Source organism: Xyrauchen texanus, chromosome 21 (genome assembly GCF_025860055.1).
Source record: "Xyrauchen texanus isolate HMW12.3.18 chromosome 21, RBS_HiC_50CHRs, whole genome shotgun sequence".
NCBI lineage: Eukaryota > Metazoa > Chordata > Actinopteri > Cypriniformes > Catostomidae > Xyrauchen > Xyrauchen texanus.
In genome coordinates this window covers 31,734,021-31,759,846 of record NC_068296.1, presented here as the reverse complement: position 1 = coordinate 31,759,846, position 25,826 = coordinate 31,734,021, and positions in this window count along the sequence as shown.

Below are 25,826 nucleotides of genomic sequence, written 5' to 3'. Positions count from 1 at the left end.
GTGGGTTTTCAGACACATAGTCATTGTTAATGCCATTGATGTTTGCTGTGTGACAAAAAGAACTTGGCTTCTGAGAAATTTGAATTAAATAAAAATGTCTTTACACTTTTAGATTTACTTTGACGGTACAGTATATAAGTTGTAGAGCAATTTAGAGGCACTGCATGGTTTTGTTTTTTTTTTCAGTTAAGATGTGGCACACAAAAGAAGACTAAAGACTGAACACAGCATGTTTCAAACAGCATTAATTATTCGAAGAGAGTAATTTGCCATAAAAATAATAAACAAAAACAGTGTGCAACAGGGATTCAGAGTAAAATAATGAGCCTTTAGAACAAAGGCCTTTATTTGTGTGCTGGATGCATACTGAAAAAAGGTATCTGCTAAATGCTGTGTAGTCATTTACAAAGACTGTATACACATACAATAACAGATGCAACAGAAAAAAAGGACAATGGAAGAAGTTGTACATTAAACAGTACATGAACATCAATGACTAACCTGGGGCCTGTACCATGAAGTTTTAGTTTAATTTGCATCAACTCTGGGTTTAAAATGGCCTACTAGGAAAGTGGGTCGGCATTTACCACTATAGTAACTTAGGCTTCATGACTGCTCCATAGCAGGTTTTGTTCTGTGTAACAGATTGATAACAGATATTGAACCAATCAGCAATCAATGAAGTCACTCCCCTGTCTCTCTTAAAGTGCACTTTACTGAAAAAAATCTTAGAAATCCACAAAACCAACACTTCATGATAAATTATTTAAATATAGATTCTCAACAAATGGAGTCTTGTATTTTAATTAAATAAACTATAATTGTTTTTCATTTACCTACTTTATAAATATAAAACATCTATAAAACAGAAAGATGGATTTATGTAATACTTCACTGCTTAACCGTCAATGCATCATTGGACAATTTAACTAGCTAGTCACGACTGTTTCCCGAATTCGTAGTAACTATGTCTCACATCGATCGTTCTAACCACATTGTTTCATCAATATAAAGCTGTTGTTAATGACGTTACGCAGGGGTGGAGTAATGGCTCATTTACATGTGCTCCAGAAGGCATGAAAGCTGCGTAAATGCGACAGATACAGCACATTGCTCTGCAATAGTGGGGTTTCCCTTTACATCAGACTTCGGGGGTTCCCCCCATGCACTTGAGCACATATGCACATGCACACTCTTCAAAAACATATAAGAAATGGAAGCGCAGAGTTGTTCTAGCGGGAAGACTAGCAGCTGTACATCATCACATCATTAGCTGGGTAACTCCTAGCCAATCGCATGTAAGCCTTTGCTTTATAAGTCTGCTCACAATCTATCACATTGCTGTTTCAGTGTGCTAACACGGCAACCTCCACCACCCCACCACCACCAGTTGAGCCCCGTCCCGCATGGGGGTAGGCTCCTCGCCCCTGCCTCCTATCTCCGGCAGGATATGATGGTTCTGAGTACAACTGCCTCGGACCGCCAGACTGGGCCTACGCCAAAGAGAGACATTACTTTTCTGTTTTACATTCATCAAATAAATGGCATCTTTAACCTCACTCAAGCCTGCGTTAACATGGACACATAAGCTGTGTTCTCCAACAGAAACCGTATGCGTTAAAGCACGTTCTCTTAACAGATTTGAATCCTTAAACGGCTGCATTTGCCTTTACGTGACGTTTCCGAACGCCTCTTTCTGCAAAACCCTGGAATAAGTTGTTTTCTTAACTGCATGTAAACAATGTCAAAGTCTTAAATGAAATATATCTATTGAATAAAAGATATAGAAGACTCAGCAAAGTAAAATGATGTCCACACAGCAAACTAACAGGGAACTATGATTCTAACCACAGGGGGAGAGCTGTAGTTCCAACCACACAACTTTGCAATGCTGTTTGCGAATGTTCGTTGGAACTAGTTTCGGGAAACATCAAAATGTTAAACTGTGTTGGTAACCATTGAATTGGGACCACAGTTGACCAACGCTGCTTTTGGGAAACACACCCCCGGTCAGGATAAAAATGGATTTAGGGTACCTCCTAAAGGCACCCCTTAAGGAATTTTTGTTCATGTCACAAATTGTCTCAAGATTGGAGAAATAATTGTCCTTTTATTGAAAATTGAAAGAGCAACATAATTAGTGTGAAAAGAAATAATAATGGAAGGTTGTTTAAAGGTGCATACAGTAAGGGCCCAGAGTTCCTAGCCTTGGCCCGGATTGCAAGTGATCAACACTTGGAATCTCAATAGACAGAGTCATAACAGACAGCAGCAGTAACAAAACTGACACTTCGATGCTGTTAAACATATGCCAGGAAACATCTACAGTATTTTTGTTAAGAAATACAGTAGTATTAGTCTACGTGAATGACCATTCCCAGGAACCCCAGGTGTCTGAGCGAGTCTTGACAGATGGATTTATGGCTTTCACACTCTCATCTGTTAACCTTGTTTCACAGAGTGTGTGGGACTGAGTTAAGGGTCAGAGACACGTAGACCTGACTGCACAAGTGTGAAGAGAAAGCACCTGACACAACTGACATGCCAGTTCCTCTGAGTCCTCCCCAGTCACAGGGTTAAAAACAGACTGGCCACAGAGAGCCGCAATATCAGTGATTAAAGGTCACCTACATCAGTGGCGTGTGGTGTACTTCTGAAATAGGGAGGCAAAGTCCTCTCTCTAGACTGATCTCACAGTGAATTCAGTGACAGTAGGTTGAAAGTTCTTCAGATAAAACCGGACTGTGCTTACCAAAGTACAGTAGCAACTACTGGCCCCATTTGGCCAAAGTGGGAAATGTTTTTGAACATACGGGCATGTATGATCTCCAGTTTCTGGCTAAAATGTCCACAGAGGGGCGACAAAAGCGAGGTGTTTTTAGTTATAAATGATTTGATACAGTGAAGAGAAATGCATATTTTATTAACTATAACCCAAAGTCTTAACCCAAACCCCATAACTAAACCTAAACCTAAAAACGTAATCTTGGAAGGAAAAAAACCTGAAAGCATAGATATATCTATGATTGACAAGGTAGTCAGCCTGTCAGCATTGTAGAGGCACCGCTTTCTCTCACGTGACTTTTCGTCTGAATTTTTATGTTACCCTCTCATATTCACGCCTTGCATTAGTTCTAAGAAAGCAAAAGAGATGCTGCTTTATCCAATGGTGCCACTGTTGGACGTTAGAAAAACAAATGCTTTACACATTACTAGATGCCATATTTAGTAGCCTAATATTTCTCATTTCATTTTTTGTACATTGATTATTTTCATTTATCAGATTTTTTGGGATGAACGCTCCTGCTATGATTATGTTATGCAAGTTCTGATTGTGTTGAGAATTGATCTGCTTTATAAGGATTCAAAGATGCTTGAATAATAAAAGATGAAGCCATTGTCAACCCTGAAGAGACATTTAATACAGTTTCAGATATTAAAAGTTTAAACAAGTCCCACTTATGCATAAAACAGTCATGGCAGGAGCTGATAAAGTTGTTGTTGACTGCGCTGTCAGATGTGTGATGAGAAGGGAACTCTCCAGCCTGTCTGTTGCTGTTCTGCAAATATGAGCATGTGTTGAGACAATCATTTCAGATGGGAAAGATCAGCTCCCTTTGCAAATAGCAATTTTATTGCCTGTCTGCTTTATCTTTTTATTTACTCAGATCCTGGTGGCTGTACTGTCTTATCAAAACTGAGTGTAACACACCATTATACATTAAGCACCACAACTGGGTTGCATGGGGGGAAACAAATTCCAGTGACCATACTTCCCATTCATTTCTTTGATTAAAAATGAAGAGAAATATCAGGAACGCTGGAGAAGAGCTTGTGCGCATTCTTGTGATGCACAGATAGACCCCAGGTGATGCTCAAGCATCTGCCCTTTTGGCCTCTGACTAGATAATGCCCTTTTCCCCCCTTTTTTCTATTTCTTTTAAAATTTTATATTTTCATTTTTAAATTTGGCCAATGACATCAGTTCTCAATTAAAAGTGTGTTGTAATGCCCGACAAATGCATTTGAGTTCTTATTCTGTGAGACCACATGAGCCCATGCACCTCCCTCTTCGACTCCACTTGTCACAGCCACCAAAGTAAACGCACACAAATCGAGCGCTCTGCGGAGCAGCGTCCACGTCTCCCTGACCTGCCTTCATTGGTGACAGCCAGGTAACAATAGTGTTTGCCCTAAGCTTTGGCATTGTTTGTCACTGTTGTGAAATTAAACCACTATTTCAATACAGCCAGACTAACTTTATACCCCTCCATTAAGCTTAACAACAAGCAAGCTAGTCTGGTATTTGTGTAAAATAGTGCTGTGATGCCATCGTCAATGAAAAACAAGTGAACTCCGGTAGGCTAGTTCCTTCGTCAGGCAACTGAAACAAATGAACATACATCGCTTGGTTAATAGTCAATCATATTTGGATATCAGAAATGTTAGCCGACCTGTCACCCACCCATTTTCCACTGTTTACATGCTAATAATGATTAGCAAAAGCTTTAAGATATTGCCTAGCAAATGATCGATTCTTACTCCTGTGACACAAAATGAACTGGTTATTGTAGGCAAACCAACTGATTATCATTTTAATACAATAGTCTACGGCCTTTACAAGCTCAGATTTGAAAGTTTAACTGTTCATCTCATTTTAATTCTAAAAGCAGGTAGAATGATCATGCTCCCTTCACCTAAGTACAGTACACAGAACGCAATTAGCCTAATTGTTGCAACTGAACATAGGCCTACTTTGTAGATTAGAGGGTAGATTGGTTGGTTTATTCTTTTATTTATTCAGAGAACAGCCCTTTTCAATTTTGTGTAAAGATTTTATAGACCACTATAGCATGCGCAATGTGGCATTGCTTCTTTGTTGTTGCCTGTTCTTGTGATAAATGTAGAAATAGCAGTGTTTCACAATAATTACCTAAACTCTGGCTGCCCGTAGCATCGGCAAAGCATCTCTCACTCCCAGTCAGCATCTGAGGAGCAAGTTCAACACAGGTAACCACTTTTGCTCAACAAAATATGTTGAGTATCAAACATTTGCATGAGTGTATGAGTGTTGAAATAAAAAATTATGTAAGTAAAAGATGTGCTACTGTATGTGACATTATTTTTTTTATGAATAATTATGAGAAGGATGCTTTTTTTTCCTCTCGCTTGTGCACCTTCTCCCCAAAATATCTGTGCATTACTATGGAATCAAAATCCTGTCAAAAGTATTGCGGTCACAGATCAAAAAAATAATAAGCGCAGATCAAAAAATAACAAGCATGAATCAAAAATATATAAACACATTTAAAATATGCTGCAAAAAACAAACAAAAAAAACAAAACACAAAAATTAAAGCAAAGTCATCAGAATTGCAAACAAAATCATGTTTTCCTTGGTTATATTACTGTTTTTGTGCTCATATTTTCATTTTTTTGTATACTTCTGCTGTATTTTTCTTTGCTTTAGTTTCCAAGTTCTGCTCTTGGTTTTCCAAAACTTGTGAGTATAGTTTCATGTAAATCAGGTGGCATTTTGCATTCCTACTGGTCCACTAGTTCTTGATGGATAGCTCCTCCTCTAGCCAGTCATTCGAACAGGGGAGGTGATGTCACTCCAATGCGACTCTGATGGCTGCTGCTCAATATTATATTATTTGTGGTTTATAGATCTACAGTGCATCTGGAAAGTATTCACAGCGCTTCACTTTTTCCACTTTTTGTTATGTTACAGCCTTATTCCAAAATGGATTAATTTAATTATTTTCCTCAAAATTCTACAAACAATACCCCATAATGACAACGTGAAAGAAGTTTGTTTGAAATCTTTGCACATTTATTAAAAAAAAAAAAAAAATCACATGTACATAAGTATTCACAGCCTTCGCCATGACACTCAAAATTGAGTACAGGTGCATCCTGTTTCAAATGATCATCCTTGAGATGTTTCTACAACTTGATTGAAGTCCACCTGTGGTAAATTTAGTTGATTGGACGTGATTTGGAAAGGCACACACCTTCACGAAGCTATGAAGTCCGAGGAATTGTCTGTAGACCTCCGAGACAGGATTGTATCGAGGCACAGATCTGGGGAAGGGTATAGAACACTTTCTGCAGCATTGAAGGTCCCAATGAGCACAGTGGCCTCCATCATCCGTGGAGGAAGAAGTTTGGAACCACCAGAACTCTTCCTAGTGCTGGCCGCCCAGCCAAACTGAGCGATCGGGGGAGAAGGGCCTTAGTCAGCGAGGTGACCAAGAACCCGATGGTCACTCTGGTTGATCTCCAGAGATCATGTGTGGAGATGGTAGAAATTTGCAGATGGACAACCATCACTGCAACACTCCACCGATCTAGGCTTTAAGAAAAACTGATGACTTTGCTTTAATTTTTCTATAGTTTTTTGCAGCATATTTGAACTGTGTTTATATATTTTAATTAATGTTTGTTATTTTTTGATCTGCACTAATTATTTTGATCTGCGATTTTTATTTATTTTTGCACTTATTTTTTTATCTGCTCTTATTATTTTCTGATTCACACTTATTATTTTGATTCACACATATTATTTTTGGATCCGTGACCGCAACTTTTGACAGGATTTTGATCCCATACTACATGACCCTTTTGTGATGCCATCAGCGAACTAGCATTGGCGGTATGTGGCTCTAGATTGATTAGAGAAAGAAGGCATCATTTAAATTGTGTTCTTCCAGGTCGTCATTCACCAGCCGTTGATGAATGGGAATGTTTACAAATAGCTTTCTATTTAAATTGTAGATGCATCCTCATTATCATCTTTCTGCTGAATTGCTTGTATTCACTGCAGTCTTCTTTTACCTTTTTTATTAAAGTGGCTGGTGAAAAAAAGTTATTTACATTATATAAATTGCAAAAACCACAAACAAACATTTTGAGTGCTTCTTTTTTTTTTTTAAGTCTCATGGATGGGCTGGGCCTCATAGCAGACTGTATAGAAACAGGTCAAAGGGTGTGCACTCTGCCATGGAAACAGTAAATATGCGGCTTTAGTTGGTGGTTATTAGAGAAACTGATAACCAGGGGCTGACTTGAGCTCGGGATGTCATTATCTTTAATGAGACCCACTATTTGTCTTGCTCTTTTCTCAAAGGCTATTTAGTTTAATTGTGTTTACTTTTGGTTCTGGTCATACAGTGGTTGAGAATAAACAATCCACTGTTTACTCAAAACAAATTTCACAATTTCAAACTGTGAAGTGTTATTATTGTTATAATGTAATATGTAGACATAAGGAGGCAAATAAAAGAATATTGTGTGGGGAAAAATCCATACATATTATAGCCTATGGCGTATATAATACTTCAAAAGAATTTTACACAATATCAACTGCTGCATAAAATATAATCTCCTCATTGCTGTGACTGATTATGCTCTCAAATGTGACCTGTCTAGTTTCAGAAAAAAAGCAATATCAATGTAATTTCATCTAATTCTATATGAGAGGACTTTATGTCCCCCAAAGTTTGCACATTTACTGTTTGTTTGCTTTATATGTCTTGGAATTGTGCTTTATTTATTGTCTTGATATCAGAGCAATGTGAAAGCGCTTAGCCCAACAGAAATAGGATGAAACCAGAATTAACTGTTATTTAGGAATGAATTGTCCATGGTGTGAGAAAAATGCGGTGTGACATGCTAAACTTAATCTAAAACTATGTTAAACAACATTTAAAAATTCTTGTATAATTATAATACATGTTGTTTTTATGTCCAGATATTAATTGAACAAATACATGACATATTTGTACTTTAATAAATGTCATGCTGTGAAAAACCTCTGCTCGTTTGGGAAGAAAGTAGAGCTACGTACACATCCAAATGTAAGACATTTATTTTCACACTTTTCTGTGTCTTCCGATTCACACATTGCTTTTCAGCATCTCACACCCTAGTGGCTTTTCAGCTCACTGACAACGCAGTTGCTCTGCTTTTCAGCAACAGCGCTCAACCACACACACAGCTTAATTGCATCTCTCTCTCTCTCTCTGTCTCTCCTAACTGCAGCTCTGTTTGCTGCTTTATCTCTCACTCGCCAACACTCGCCCGGCTCAGGCCGGAGAACTCTCCGGCTTGTGCCTTACCCCCCCTCCTATTTCTGGAGAGGAACTGCTGCCCTTTCAACTGAGCCAGTGCTGGATGGTTTTCCCCATGTCCAGGAAATAGGATCAGCTCTAGGGGAAGGAGAGGGGAAGGAGAGAGAGAGAGGAAAACAATTGTCCGCACCCGAACGCGCTGCCCACCTAGTCCTCAACCAATTGGAACACCTCAGCCTGCTGGAACACCTCTGTCAGCGATACCGGGTGATGGCACTGTACTCGCTTATCTGACCCTTTTGGTAGCCTGCTGATGAACCACTCCAGGACCACCAGATCGTGTATCCTCTGCGTCATGTTCTTGAGCCATCAGCAAGGTTCCAGGACAGCGTAGTCTTCCTCCAAAGTCCTGGGTTTCGGCACCAATGTGAAAGTCCTCTTCTCATTTGGGAAGAAGAAAGCCAGAGCCGGGTGCACATCCAAATGTACAACACTTATTTTCACATTTTTCAGTGTCTTTCCATTCACACTCTGCTTTTCAGCATCACACACCCTAGTGGCTTTTCAGCTCACTGACCACGCAGTTGATCTGTTTTTCAGCATTAGCTCTCAACCACACACACACAACTTTGTTGCACTCTGTCTCTCTGTGTCTCCCCAGACTGCAGCTCTGGTTGTGGTTTAATCCCTCGCCCACTAACACCACAATCACCAACAGCTGGCCAAATCAATTCGCCCCAGGTATCCATCCCAGCCTTACTCCACACCATCGTCGCTTGGCCCCGCCCCGCTTGCCACACATGCAACTTCAGTAAAGCTATAAAATGATTAACATTGGTGAAAAACTTACCAGCCCCCTAAATTTTACAGTGCATATATTATCTTACACAGTACATTCATACACAGTGTATTCAGAATGTACTCAGACCCCTTCATTTTTTTCACATGTTGTTATGTTGCAGACTTATGCTAAAATTATTAAAATATTTTTTTTACACTCCATACCCCATAATGACAAAGGAAAAACCAGATTTGTGATAACTTTGCAAATTTAATCAAAATAAAAATCTGAAATATCACATAAGTATTCAGACCCTTTGCTATGACACTTGAAATTTAGGTGCATCCCATTCCTCTGGATCATCTTTGAGATGTTTCTACACTTTGATTGGAGTCCACCGGTGGCAAATTCAAAAGATTGGACATGATTTTGAAAGGCACACACTTGTCTATATGAGATCTCACAGCTGAAAATGCATATCAGATCAAAAACCAAGCCATGAGGTCAAAGGAACTGCCTGCAGAGCTCAGAGACAGGATTGTGTCGAGGCACAGATATGGGGAAGGCTACAAAAATATTTTGGCTGAATTGAAGGTTCCCAAGAGCACAGTGGCCTCCATAATTCTTAAATGGAAGAAGTTTGGAACAACCAGGACTCTTCCTAGAGCTGTCAACCTGGCCAAACTGAACACTCAGGGGAGAAGGGCCTTAGTAAGAGAGGTGACCAAGAACCCAATGGTCACTCTGTTTGAGCTCCAGAGATCATGTGTGGAGATGGTAGAAATTTGCAGATGGACAACCATCACTGCAACAATCCACCGATCTAGGCTTTATGGCAGAGTGGCCAGACGGTAGCCTCGCCTCAGTGCAAGACATGCAAAAAAGCACCTAAGGACTCTCATACTGTGAGAATCAAGATTCTCTGGTCTGACGGTCAAACAAAGATTGAACTGTTTGGTCTCAATTTCAAGCGTCATGTCTAGAAGAAACCAGGTACCTCTCATTACCTGTGCAATATCATCCCAACGGTGAAGTATGGTGATCATCATGCTGTGGGGGTGTTTTTCAGCGGCATGGACTGGGGGATTGGTCAGGGTTGAAGGAAAGCAAAATTCAGAGATATCCTTAATAAGTGGTGGTGGCATAGTGGGCTAAAGCACATAACTGCTAATCAGAAGGTCGCTGGTCCGATTCCCACAGCTACCACCATTGTGTCCTTGAGCAAGGCACTTAACTCCAGGTTGCTCCAGGGGGATTGTCCCTGTAATAAGTGCATTGTAAGTCACTTTGGATAAAGTGTCTGCCAAATCCATAAATGTAAAATGTAAATGTAATTAAAACCTGGTCCAGAGTGCTCAGGACCTAAGACTGGGCCGAAGGTTCAATCAAACATCTCTGGAGAGACCTGAAAATGGCGGTCCACCGGTGGTCCCCATCAAACCTGACAGAGCTTGAGGGGATTTGCAGAGAAGAATGTCAGAAAATTCCCAATTTCAGGTGTGCAAAGCTTGTCGCATCATAACCAAAAAGACTTGAGGCTGTAATCGCTGCCAAAGGTGCTTCAACTAATACTTATGTCTATGTGATATTTCAGTTTTTCCTTTTTAATAAATTTGCAAAGTTTAACACAAGGCTACAACATAAAAAATTTGGGAAAAAATGAAGAGTTATGAAAAGGGAATACTTTCTTGATGCAGAAAAAATTCATTTCTTTTGTAAAAAATAATAAGAGTTGTGATAAAATATTCTTTTAAAAAATAAATGCAAGCAGCAAAAAAAACATTTCTAAAAACTATAAAGTAGACATGTGGGTAGGTTGCCACCTTGGCCCTGAAAAAATCCTGGACACTAGATCAATGACCAAATAACTTGTAGCAAGAAAAATTTTGTTTTTTCATGTAGGCCTCATACAAGAAATAAAACATATAATTTACGATTGTTTACTCTTTGTTTGATATATAAATTACCACATATATAGCACATCATTCAATCAAACAACATCAATACACTGCAGTATTATACATGCAGACGAATTGAAATTACATGATTTAAATCTAGGAAAAACCCAATGCTTTTAATCCTGGAATTCCTCAGCATCATAAATTAATGGACCAAGCATCAACTTCCTACTGAAGGCCTGTCTTTGGACAATAAAATGGTCAAGACACTCTAAACAACATAATTTAAAGCAAATTGGTCAGAAAGGCCCCTCAGCATGACCTTCTGAACTTCCACACAGAGTTAAAGAAGACTTTTCTTTGAAAGGTTTCCAAAAGACCATCAGATTTGCACGACTCCAATACTAACACATTTAATCTTAATTCTGGATCATTCTACACAATGTCACAGTACTTTACCGATTTAACCTTCTAAAATGTACAGAATGCATTTAAATCCACGATTTACACAATACCTAGTCTTGCTAGATAATTCTGACAATTGCTTTGAACTGTGGTAACTTGTATAACTGACAAATGAATGATTATAGACTGATGTACCTCTTTAAAATGTGTGTAATGTTTTATCCTTGTTGTATAACCAAGGAATTAACCAGTATGATTTGTAACCAGGGATTTTCATGTTTTGTTACCTACATATATAATAGTCGTGAAAGAATGGAAAATTTGGTATGCAAACACTCGCTTGGTTACATGGAGGAAGCTGACGACAACGAATACTATGAATATAACCATTCTCAAGATATAAAAGTTCATGATTAAATATGCACTATTTTTGAGCGGGAGATTTGTAAGATTCAGAAACAAAGGACCATAAAATCAACTGTCGAAAAAGACAGCCCAGTTGACCATGTGACTCTGAAAAGTCACTTCTGATTGGCGCAGGACACCTTTGGGGATACAGCCAATTTCAGTTAAAATGTTTCCAAACAGAAAGAACATGCTCTCTCTCTTCTCTCATCTCGTCTCTTTTGCTCTTCTGACTGCTCAGACTTCGCTCTGACTCTTCCCTTGTGGTCTTCTCTGGATCTCTTCGGAACCAGATCCATGCCATGTGAAGTCCAATGAAGCTCGGGACTCAAAGGCCCGAGGAAGCCTCTCACTCTCCATAATAAGGCCTTGCTTCAAAGCAAACCTCATCATTCCTACAGACAATAACTCTCCGATTTTACAGAGGTCCATAACATAGACGGAACAAACTTTCAACCAAGAGCCAAGAACCAAGCAACACAAAGAATGCAAGGAAACAGAAAGACACGCAAGTACATCTCCAATTTTGTTAGTCAAAGTGCTGGTGTATTAGTTAAATAATTTGGGTAATCCGATAGCAAATCGATGTCGACTCAAAGAAGGATAAATGGTTCTTAAGGCATTGTCAGCATAAAGTTCATTTTCACTGTATTGATAATTAATTTCACATTCTGTCACTCTTCTCACCAACCTGTCTCATGTATATATCTGTTAGATTAGCTTTATGTTTAGAATAGCAATAAAGTTAGTCTGTATTCAAAGAAGATCAGAAGATATGTGGTATATTTTGATAAATAATCTCATCCCTGTTTCTAAAAGATTTTGCTTCAAAGATGTACCTAAATACATGTGATATTATTTTCAATAAGCCATGAGAATAATATTAATCCAATAAGTGAATTAATCAGAATTCCCTTACAGTAGAAATTGTGACATTGTATAACGAATTTAATGGTGGAGAATTTTATTTAGACATATAATCTAGTTATTTGTCATTTATCTAATTTATCTAATGGGTGTCGAATGCGTTGCTGAATCCATTATAAATTGCCTTACATAATAATGTAGAATCAGGACAGTTTAATTTAGTTCATAGCTCACATATTCCGAGATCCTAAATTCTCTTACATATAATGGTGTGAGAATGAGGGCACCTTAACTGTTCTCTTCTAAATTTAGCATACCAAATACCCCTACATATAATGGTGTGAGAATGCAGGCACTTTAATGGTTCCTGTCTAAATTCATCAGTACCAAATATCCTACAACACCCAAAAAGGAGAAAAAAGTAGCCTATTTTTAAGATTTCAATTTCATTACAAAAATTTATTCAAATGAATTTAACAAAATTAACCCTTTTTTATTTATTTATTTTGTTTAAGATTTAGCAATCCAATTTGAAGGAATTTTGTAATAAATTTGAAATATGTAAAAAAAAGTATTTATTTATTTATTTATTATTTTTTATGTGTGTACAGTTTAACATATTTACTTATTCTGGCCCTTAGCAGTTTTCTTGAGTTTGCAGTGACGGATCCTTTTTCTGTGAAGCAATAATCTGAGAACGGGTAGTTTAAAGAATTAAAACTCTCCGACACCCTCTCTGAGTTTTTGAGGCTAGACTTTTGTATAGACTTCAACATTACCTTAGGTTCAGAAATCAACACACCATTAACAAAACTTTCTCCCACACAAGTGTCAGCCAAAGTGACAACGCCTGTCATTTTTGATGCCTGAGCATGCGTAACTGCGCATGCGGGGAAAACTTCAGGACACTTACTAGATACATCACCTGAAAATAAGCATGCACGTGGAGTGTCTGTTACTTTAGGAATTGGTATGACTTTGCCTCCCGCCAAGGCATTCCCCAAAATAAAGGTGATTCCTTTCACAGGAAGTGAATTACGGACACCGACCTTTAGAAAACCAGTAACTAGTGTACAGTCTAAGTGTACACAATGCAAAGGAACTTGTATCACTTGCATTTCGATGCCTCAAACTAGGATACTTCAGCCGCAATATGACTCATTAGAAAATGGCAGAACATCAGACACCATCAATGACTGTGCAGCCCCCGTATCCCTTAGAATGTGTACTTCTCTCTGATCAACTGCCTCACCAGACAGAGAAACAAGTTCTGTCATAACAAAAGGTTTGTAATTTGCATCAAGAACATCACTAGATGCTTCGGGTATCTGAACGGTCTTCACTAGTGCAACACTTTTAGAATGCTGTGTCTGCTGTTTGCGCTTTAGCACGAGACAATCAGGGAGCAAATGTCCCTGTTTATGGCAGTAAAAACACTCTCTTACCTCTTTTGTCAGTGAAGGTCCAGACTTTAAGCAGGTGCTTTGACTTTGTGATGGGGTACCGGTTACTTTGTTCTCAGAACACGCTACTGAAAATACACTCTTATGTGTAAGCACAAACTCATCCGCCAAGACAGCGGCTTGGGAAAATGAGTTTACTTTTTGCTCATTGATGTATACAACCACACACTCAGGTGAACATTCCTTAAATTCCTCAAGCAAGATTAACCCTCTCAGTTACTCAAAATCGTTAGCTTTACTCGTGCTGCACCATTTATCAAACAAGACACTTTTCTCTTGTGCAAAATCTACAAATGTCTGACTGGAATTCTTCTTATGGCCCCTGAATTTTTGTCTATATGCCTCCGGAACAAGCTCATATGCACGCAATATTGCTAATTTCACAGTTTCATACTTCAAACTGTCCTCTATCGAAAGAGTGGCAAAAACTTCTTGCGCCTTTCAAACCAGCCTGCACTGAAGTAAAAGAGCCCAAACATCTTTTGGCCAGCGAAGCGACGTAGCAATGCGCTCGAAAGCAAGAAATAGGAGTCAACCTCGGTCTCTCTAAAATGTGGAACCAACGTAATATGTTTACTAACATCAAATGACTCAGTTGATAGCGATGGAACAATGGCTGGTAAGACATTAGGAATTCGAGGGAGACCTGGCTGCACAGGCGAGCCACCCACAATCCTCATTGCCTCAAGCTCCAACTGCGTTACACTGAACATTTAAATGTTTTAAAGTGTATAAACATGTATGTATAATGTATAAAATTATGTATAAAAAACATTAGGACATTTAAACCAAAGAAATTCAAATAAATACACATTTCCTCAAAAAATATTTTCAACTTATTGTATGCATTTCAATTTCATAAAAAATTTCCATCAAATTAAATTAAGTAATCTTTAACAAAGTAAAAAAATAAAATAATGTATGTCATTTAGTTAAGGATCACACAAAATTTAAATGTGAACATTTTTAAAATAGGCATTTTTTATTTTGTGTTCGGTGTTATGAAATTCAGGGAGATTTTGCATCCCAGAATATAAAAATAATAAAAAAAAACTCTGGAATATCCTGGACTGGTGGTAACCTTATGTGGGCCTACTGTGTGTGTGTGTGTGTGTGTGTGTGTGTGTGTGTGTGTGTGTGTGTGTGTCAAGTCAATTTTATTTGTATAGCGCCTTTCACAACACACATCGTTTCAAAGCAGCTTTACAGAATATTAGCATTAACAGATGATAAGAACTGTAATGTCTATAAAGTCTATTAATCATCATTGTGTAATTTAGATAAAATACGATTTTTAATAGTGTTTATAAATAATTAAATGATAATTGTATTAATAACCCCAGTGAGCAAGCTGTAGGCGACTGTGGCAAGGAACACAAAACTCCATAAGATGTAGATTAATGGAGAAAAATAACCTTGGGAGAAACCAGACTCACCGTGGGGGCCAGTTCCCCTCTGGCTAACATTATGAATGTAATGTAAATATTAATTATGCATAGGTAAAATCATGATTTAAAATTCTTAAACTAAGTGATAAGGGTCATTGATTAAACATAGATTGTGTTTGAACTGTAAGATTAATGACCAAAGTCTTTGAAGTCCATCTTGATTAATTGCAGAAGTTCACATAGATGCAATTGTCCTTGTTAATTGGCTGATGAAGGCTTTTGTTGGCAATTGTTAGTCTAAGCATTTCATTTCAGGATCGTAGTCCATAAATAGACCGAGGTGATGCAGGTTGGAGTTGGCATAATTTCATCCTCTGAAGTCCGTCATAATAGATTGAAGTGATGTTTGGCTGGCACCGGCTGCATTTAGTCATCATCATTCTGCGACATGTAGCAGTGGAGTTCAACATGAAGCAGGAATGGTGCTGGATCCAGCCGGTTCTGGTGACCTCAGGATAGGAGTCCCGAGGTTGAGACAGGGAAACAAATAAAAAGATGTAAGCGTAGATGCCATTGAATTTATTGCAGAGTTAGAGATCATGCTCAATGTTTCTGGTTTCTGGTTCCGCAGACCCAACTAAAGCAGCCTAATTGTGGGATAAATTAGGTGTATGCCTGGCTAAATAGATGAGTCTTTAGTCTAGACTTAAACTGAGAGAGTGTGTCTGCATCTCGAACAGTGTTTGGGGAGACTATTCCATAGTTTAGGAGCCAAATATGAAAAGGATCTTCCTCCTTTAGTGGATTTTGATATTCTAGGAACTATTAATAGGCCAGAATTTTGCGATCTTAATGCACGTGTTGGAATATAGCGTGTTAGAAGATCACTTAAGTACTGCGGAGCTAGACCATTCAAAGCTTTGTACGTAGTTAACAGAATTTTAAAATCAATACGGAATTTAACAGGTAGCCAATGTAACGATGATAAAATGGGGCTAATATGATCATATTTCTTGGTTCTCGTCAGCACTCTGGCTGCTGCATTTTGAACCAATTGAAGTTTATTTATTGATCTTGCTGGACATCCTCCCAGTAATGCATTACAATAATCTAGTCTTGAGGTCATGAACGCATGAATTAGTTTTTCGGCATCAGCAACCGAGAGCATATGCCTTAATTTAGCAATATTTCTTAGGTGGAAGAATGCTGTTCTACAAACATTTGTAATTTGATTTTCAAAGGACAGATTGGTATCAAATATAACACCTAAGTTCTTTGCTGTTGAAGATGATGTAACAGTACATCCATCTAGAGTCAAATTATATTTTAGTGGCTTATTTTTAGAGTTTTTGGTCCAATAATTAGAACCTCTGTTTTGTCAGAATTGAGTAGAAGGAAATTTCTGGCCATCCAATATTTTATTTCATTGATACACTCTGCTAATTTTGAGAATTGTGAAATCTCATCAGGTTTTGAAGAAATATAAAGTTGTGTATCGTCAGCATAGCAGTGGAAACTTATTCCACGATTCCTGATAATATCTCCCAGGGGAAGCATATACATGGAGAAAAGCAGAGGCCCTAAAACTGATCCCTGTGGCACTCCATACTTTACTTTTGTTTGGTTTGACAATTCCTCATTTAAATAGACAAAGTGGTAGCGGTCTGCTAAATATGACCTAAACCATGCTAATGCCACTCCACAAATTTCAACATAATTCTCCAGCCTATTCAAGAGAATGTCGTGATCTATCGTGTCGAATGCAGCACTAAGATCTAAAAGCACTAGAAGAGAAATGCAGCCGCGATCAGATGATAAGAGCAAGTCATTTGTAACTCTGATAAGTGCAGTCTCTGTACTGTGATGAGGCCTAAATCCTGATTGAAATTCTTCATATATACTATTTCTCTGTAGAAATGAACATATTTGGGAAGATACTACCTTTTCTAGTATTTTTGACATAAAGGGGAGATTTGAAATCGGTCTATAATTAGCAAGTTCTCCAGGATCAAGTTGTGGCTTCTTAATTAGTGGTTTGATAATTGCCATTTTAAAGTTTCTTGGGACATGTCCTAAGCATAGCGAGGAGTTAACGATATTAAGAAGAGGTTCTGATATTACAGGAGATACCTCTTTTAAGAGCTTAGTTGGTATAGGATCTAACAAACAAGTTGTGGCTTTTGATGTTTCGATAAGTTTTGTTAGCTCTTCATGACCTATGATAGCTGAAGGATTGAAGTTGCACATGAGGGAAATTATTCGACACTGTTTTCTGAGGTGCTATGACAGATGATTGCATAATTCCAATTTTATTTCTGATTATTTCAATTTTATCTGTAAAGAAATTCATGAAGTCATTACTCTTGAGCTGTGACGTAATATCTGGTTCGGTTGAGGCTTTATTCCTAACCAATTTAGCCACAGTACTGAATAAACATCTAGGATTGTTGTGGTTATTTTCTATGAGTTTACTAAAATATGCTGACCTGGCAGCTTTGAGTGCGTGTTTGTAGCATCTTTCCATGCACCCTGAAATACTTCTAATTTTGTATTTTTCCACATGTGCTCCATTTTCTGAGCTGCTCTCTTGAGAGCATGAGTGTGATCATTGTACCATGGTGCAGGGCTTATTTCTTTAATTTTCTTTCATCGAAGTGGGGCGACAACATCAAGGGTGCTAGAGAAGACTGCATTTCAATTTTTTGTTATTTCATCAAGTTCTTCTGGGCTTTGGGGTTTATTGAGTATATGAGATAGATCTGGAAGAGTATTAGTGAAGTCATCTTTAGTGGTCGAAAGAATAGTTCTACCTGAACGATAGCGTGGTGTAGATTGAGTAACATTAGCTGATTGCAGCATGCAAGAGACGAGGTAATGATCCGAGATGTCATCGCTCTGCTGCAGAATTTCTATATTATCAACATCAACTCCATATGAAAGAATTAAATCTAGCGTATGATTATGGCGATGAGTTGGTCCTGTTACATTTTGTTTGACTCCAAGAGAGTTTAGAATATCGATAAATGCTAATCCCAATGTATCATTTTCATTATCTATGTGAATGTTGAAGTCACCAACAATTAAGGCTCTATCTACAGTAACTACAAGATCTGATAAAAAATTTGCAAATTCACTAAGGAAATCTGAATAAGGCCCGGGTGATCTATACACTGTAGCAAGGGTAAAGGACGACAGAGATTTTTATTTATATTTTATTTGACGGTGTCACATTAAGCATTATTAGTTCAAAAGACTTACATTTATATCCTGTCCTCTGAGTAACACCAAAAACTTCACTGTAAATTGTAGCAACACCTCCTCCTCGACCCTTCAGACGAGGTTCATGTTTATAACAATAACCTGGGGAGTAGATTCATTTAAACTAATATATTCATCCGGTTTAAGCCAGGTTTCAGTCAAACAGAGCGCATCCAATCTATGATCTGTAATCATTTCATTGACAATTAGTGCTTTGTTAGCAAGAGATCTAATGTTTAGTAGCCCTATTTTTATATGATGTTTATTTTTAATTTGTTTGTTTTGTTCAAGTTTGACCTTAATCAAATTTTTTCTAAATGATTTAGTGAGGGTATTGTGTTTGGTAGTTCGGGGAACAGACACAGTCTCTATGAGATATCTAGGTGATACAGTCTCTATGTGTTGTAGTTTATGTGACCTGTGTGACGTCTCATGGCAGCTAGCAGACGTTTGGATTAACCAGTTTGTCTGCTTCCTGACCTGGGCCCCATTTAGTCAATTAATATCATTATTAAGTCTATGAGCCAAATTACTAGAGAGGAGAGCGGCACCTTCCCTGGAGGGATGGAGTCCGTCTCTTTTAGCAGGTCAGGTCTACCCCAAAAACTTTTCCAATTGTCTATAAATCCTATTTTATTCTGCAGACACCACTCAGACATCCAGCCATTCAGTGACACTAATCTACTATAAACCTTGTCACCACGACGAGCAGGGAGGGGACCAGAGCATATTACAGTGTCTGATATCGTTTTTGCAAATTTGCACACCTCTTTAACATTATCTTTAGTGATCTCTGACTGGCGAAGCCGGACATCGTTAGTGCCGACATGGATAACAATTTTAGAAAATCTACGTTTAGCATTAGCCAGCACTTGTAAATTTGATTTTATGTCAGACGCTCTGGCCCCCGAAATGCAATTAACAATAGTGGCTGGAGTCTCTATTTCCACGTTCCTTACAATAGAATCACCGATAACAAGGGCTCTTTCAATATGATTCTCAGTGGGTGTATCACTGAGTGGGGAGAATTTATTGGAAACCCTAACAGGAACGGGACAGTGGTATCTCTTTGCTGAACGAGTATGCCACCGAGACGTCACCCAAATGCCCTGCTGCAGGGGCTCTATAGCCGGAACCAAAGTGTGTGTGTTGCTCTCTGTACTGCCCGCATCCGAAACAGTATCTACCGGCTTCTCTTTCTCACTGACCTCTACTAGCGTTCGGATGCGAGTCTCTAACTCATTAACCTTCTCCGTCAGCCTGACTAATTCCTTACATTTATCACAAGTGAATCCCTCACTGCTGACGGAGGAGGCTATTTTAAACATGTGACATGCAATGCATGAACAAATAACATGAGCCGATGCCATGACTTACCGCAAATTGTTCGTTGTTCCTGAGCGGTGAGGGTTTTGAGGTTGATTTGAATCCCTCACAAAATTGTTTGTTGTTGGTGGTGGTTGTTCTTGGTAAGCGGTGCTTTGAGATCGATGCAATAATCTGTGTACCGCAGAGGAGAAAAAACGGGTGCGTGCTGAAAAAATACATGCAGTTTAATCGCGATAAAAATAGAACGTGGATGCAGGTGGAATATACGCGCAGTTGAATCCCGATAAGAGAATAATACGGGAAGACCTGATGCGTGCTTAAAAATGGCAGATGTTTAAGGATTAAAGGCTACAAACACAGACTCTCAAGACTCTCAATACACACAGACTGTGTGTGTATGTGTGTGTGTGTGTCAGAGAGAGAGAGAAAGAGCGAGAGAGAGAGAGAGAGAGAGAGAGAGAGAGAGAGAGAGAGAGAGAGAGAGAGAGAGAGAGAGCGAGTGAGTGAGTGTGCTCCTCACAATTGTCTCATGAACAGAAAGCGGGCACCTCCTTTAATCACTGTTATTCATCAATCCGGTTGGCTACTGCTTCACTGTGACTTTCTTTGAAGTTGGTCCATAATGCTGTTGTTTACACAAAATGGCCTCATGTCATAGATGGTTGTCATTGGAACACCACATTCAGCCCTGAGGCTTTGTATTATGAAGATGAAGGACTAGAGTATAAGCTGTGTTGTTAGGACTGTCTCTTACATAAATGGATTATGCTCTGAATAAAACAAAAAATTGATTACATTCGCTCCACAGCTAGAAAACCAATCACAAAACATGAAGGAAATCGCTCAAGTAATCATGCCGCAAGCTAATAATATTTTCACGCAGTTCATTTTGGAATCGATTGTGATGGAGTCAGTTTTTGAATCGTCCTCAGATGAGACTGTTCCCTGAATATATATGTTCTAAAAGTGAGTCTAATACTGCATGTGTCTTACCTGAAATCCGGCAGTTACACAACCAGAATGATCCTCTTTAAAGATGACAGCTATATGTTTCTCCTTTCTTAGTCATTATTTTCAAATCACACCACAAATAACACATTATGTCAGAGATGTCAGTCAAAATGACAGAACGCATCAGAAATATTAATCTAGCACTCAACATTCTCAAAATATTCAGCATTTAGAAAGTTTTGCTAAAGCTAGACTTGAAATCAATACACATTATACAGAGAAAGGACACACTGTTTCTTTTGTTCCCATTTTTGGCATAAAATGATGTATCAGCAATTCAACAGTAAAATGTATTCTACAATTTATTTTAAGTTTTGACTTATTTTGACATTTAAGTTATGAACTTACAGGCACGACTCCTGAAAGTCTGACAAACACTAATTTTCTCCACAAAGGCAACTGATCAAAACTTTTCTCATGATATGTTTTTTTTAAAACATGCAATGTTTTCCCCTAGGAAAGGAATACGACAAATGAGATCTCTTTAACATCTTACTTATCTCTCCTAGACAGCAATGAGATGACATGGAGAGCAAATTAAGGCTTTTGCTGAAGTCTCCTACTTTTTCATGCATCAATAATTGGAAGATTTTCCTGATGATTATCAATATATGTATCAGCATTTTCCAGATATAAATTGGGCTGCTAGTTACTCAATAGTTTTTGTGTTTTTTAATATATTTCTCAACACAACTTTGGTACAGTGTGAGCAGCAGGGTAAATTGAAGTTGGTCGCTCACCGTTGGACGACAAGGCGCATTCTCAAATTCAACCAATAATTTTCTATGAAGGTACGCACATCGCAGCTGCCGCCACTTGCCGTCTCTGGCGGCTGCTCGAAATTCTGCATCACCATGGAGTGTAACTCATATAGTTTTCCAATTAAATTTGACCCAAATCATTATCAAAGGACAAAGATTATTTACTCTAGCCATCACTTGATGATATATTGTGTATATGTATCTTTCATACACAATGTATTTTCAGTTACAAATATGTCTACAATAAAAAAAATTGTATAATAACATTGCCATTTTTAATCATTCCATTTGCGCAATTACACCAGTTTCATACACTAACCTGCAAATTCATCAACGCCGCATTGTTCATTCTTGAAGAAGAACAAAATCTTCATAACTTTGGACTACCATCTGCTGTACTGCATCAACACATCGTGTGTGTGATACCTGTGCCATTACGACCTTCAATGGCTTCAGTAAATGTTATATCACCCTCTTGTGGTCTCCCAACGCTATTACATCAGCCTGTTTAACAGAAAGCCAATTGAATTGGAAAGCATGCAAATTAGGCTTCTAATTTAAATGTCAGTTAATATTTGTGACAGCGGGGGCGTGATCGAGCATCCATCCGGAGAGAAAGCGGAAAGGGTGCTTACACCTGAGGTAAATTGTGTCTAACACCTGTCTCTAATTCCAGTGAGCATGGGTAGAGCAGCATATAAACAGCCACGCCACCGCCAGAAGGCAGAGAGAGAGAGAGAGCAAGTTAGAATGCAAGTCTGGGGTATCTACTGCAAACAGACTGATTCACTGTGTGGCCATGAAGCCTGATTATTATTATAGATTAATTTACTGTGTGGCCGTGGAGCCCGTGTTTTCTTTAAATAAATAAGCGACTGACCTTGAGAGAACCTGTGTCCTGGGCCCTCCTTCCTTAAACTTCACAATGTTAAAATATCAATATCTTGAAAATATATTGTATAAAATAACGTGCAATCAATAATCAATATCTCAATATTTTATGACATCCCAATTGGAGAGGCATATGGAATACTATTGCTACACAGAAAATCAATGTGATACAGTAGTCATTTTTATGAATATTGTAAATTGTCTTGTAATAAACAAAGAAATAGATTTTCTCTGATAGCAAACTTTTAAAAAGATGACACAGGCAAAAAATATGATTTAAGGAAGCAAAAAAAAAAAAAAAAAATTGCATTATTATTATTATTATTATTACTTGCAATTTTGCTTTTGTTCTGTGGTATAATTAAAAACATTAGCTAAGAGAGTATTTATTTAATATGTTAGCAAAGTGGACATTATAACTGAAATATACCTACATTAATCACATCAAACTTTTGCGAATATAATAAAACATTCCTCTGGAATCAAATGATAATCACATTCTGTGATTGTACCTTCACCACATGACAAAAACTATCACAAGATTTATGCAACAGTTGATTGACATTTTTAGTTAGTTTGTTTTTCATGTAGTAAATACTCCAACTGGCTTGAAGTGGATGTAAAGGTTCAGTGATCAGGGGACAAATAGAGTCCGAATGGTCACCTTTCATGTAGTCACTTGAGGGCTGCTCTCTCGCTGATTATGTGCTACACTGACACACTTAATGGCAACTCCAGCATTCACTTTGATTGCAAATTGAGGACATTGTGACCCTCATCAGCACCATATGCCACGTAGGATCAACAAGTCATCCTTGAGAGATTAAAAACATGACCGTAAAAACAGAACAGGTCCATATAAGTGGCCTCACATTTAGAAAACTTTAGTTTTTTCATATATAAGGAAGGATGACCATTGTCACAATTATTAATCCAGTGACTATTTCTCAGTAGGTTTATTTTTGAAAGTCAATTTCTGCATAGCCACAAACCTTGAAGTCTTGGCTTGAAAAAAGGTATTGAATATTTTCACTGTTATTGCTTAGACAAAAAGATACAGTTCACTGAACACACAGTGACCTTCTTTGACAACATAAGAGCAGGGCATATAGTCACAGAATATGGGGCAAGTTGTCACCATGGAACTTGCCTCTAAAACATTGGTTTAGGTTTCATGTAAAAGTTCATCATAAAAGTATTATAAAATTATCTGAATAGCATACTTCAGATGAGTTGATATTGTAAGAATTGAATGAATCTGTTTGAGGATTATATCTATATCTAAAAACTATAGAGGATTCACATGTGACATTACTGGGGATAAAAATCTAAGAAGGAGTAGACTTTAACAAAGCCATTTCCTTTCTATTTAATCTCATTGCTGTAGGAGAAACAATTGAAAGATATGGGATTTTTCTATTCTATGGGCTATGCACACAAGGAATGTAGCGTGTGTATTTGAACATTTTGATATCTCAAATACACACGCTATTGTGACTGATACTCAGGATGTCTCAGTAAATGACAAACTGTCATGTCACATTTCACACTTTGTTAGTGCTGCTGCCAACATCTTTAAGATGGAGAGAGGGCATGATTGAGATCAGATATATACTGCAGGCTGTCTTGATTTTGTGGTAGACGCATATCTGCATGTTGTTATTTAGGTCTAGCATACCCCTTTATAGAGTAAAATGATTCTAACCACATTCTTTTTGCGGTTTAAAGAGCACAGACACAATTTAATTACTGCTATATTTCTTTTTTTCCACTGGGTTGATTGACATTTCTTATTTATGCATGGGAAACTTAAAAGTATGTATGCCCCTTCCCTGGACATATGGATATAAAATGTGGGGACGTGCATACCGCTCATTAGGTTTTGTGCTGAGGAGCCGAGAATAAGGTCTCGGCCATTTCAGCGGGTAGTTCAGTGTTGTGGCAGGAGGGACACAACATCTCATTCCCTCCATCAGGGAACGGAGGTTACGGAAGTAACCAGGACGTTCCCTATCTGTCACTCACTCGATGTTGTGTCGATGTACTTACACTAGGGGTCCCCTACAAAAATGCCACAACTAGCTGAATTGAGTAACGTGGGCCAGCGGTGTGAGATGTGCTGTTGTGTGCCGCATAGCCAGTGTACCGGGCCGGCCTGTAACCTCCCCTGACGCTAGTCTGAGTGTTGAACAACCCTTTGTGCGACGAGTCGACTACCCAAAAGGATAGGGACAGGCTTCTCCCCAGAAAAAGAGAAAATTTGCTAACCGACCGGGATGCCAGTGTCCACACTCCCAAAATTCAAGGAAGACAGGAGCCTGCAAGGGCACAGGTGCACCACGACCACCTTATCCACTGGGGGCATCACCGAGTAACCCCTGGCCGCTCCGCCATCGAGGGTAGTGAGAGTGGAGGAGCTGAGTGATCAGGAAAACGGGCAGCTGTTTCCTCGTCAGACAGGATGAGCCGACTCTCTGATGCTGCGCTCGAGGGCTCACCACCTTCACGGGCACCGAATAAGAGGTCGAACATGCCCTGGGACGATCATCCGAATGCCTAACCGGAGCAAACGAGTGTGCCGGGGAATGGGAGGTCCACAGGGATTTAACCGGCGGAGGTGGTCCTATTGTGGTTCCCAAATCGCCCCAGTGTTCTCTGCACTGTCATTCTCTGCTCCTCTTCGTCACAAAGGCTTTTATTCTTTTTTTAAAGGGATACAAGGGATAGTGCACTTAAAAATTACTGCTTTGGAACAACATGCGGGTGAGTAAATGATGACAGAACTGTATTTTTGGGTGAACTGTTCTTTTAAAACAATATAGGCTGAAATAGAAAGGCAAGTGAGGGAAACTGGGTTTATGTAAGGCTCATCATTGACACTAGAAGCAAACCTCTCTAATTTCACTCTTTCTACTGTCATTTCATGCTGAATTATTAGTGAGAAACCAGAGTATGCAGTGTTGTTGCTCTCACACACAGCTGCACATATTTGGGGAAGGTTGCGTAACCTTATTTTGCCACTCAAGCAGATATATTCCCTCTCTATGTGCTCCTGTTCTCAATTTAATGATGGTAGAAAAGAGTTTGGATCAATTTCATTAAACGCTTTTGCCGCAGATATTTCTTAAAGCAACAGCACATTGTTTTCTCGTCACCTCATACCCCAAGGGCTTTCCCCACTGAATTATTTAATCATTGAGCAGGGCAGCGTGGGTAGCAGTAAGTTGCTAAAAAAAGACGCCCACCCCTCTCTGTTTTCTACCTGAGTGATTACTTGCTTCCTGTGTTAGGACT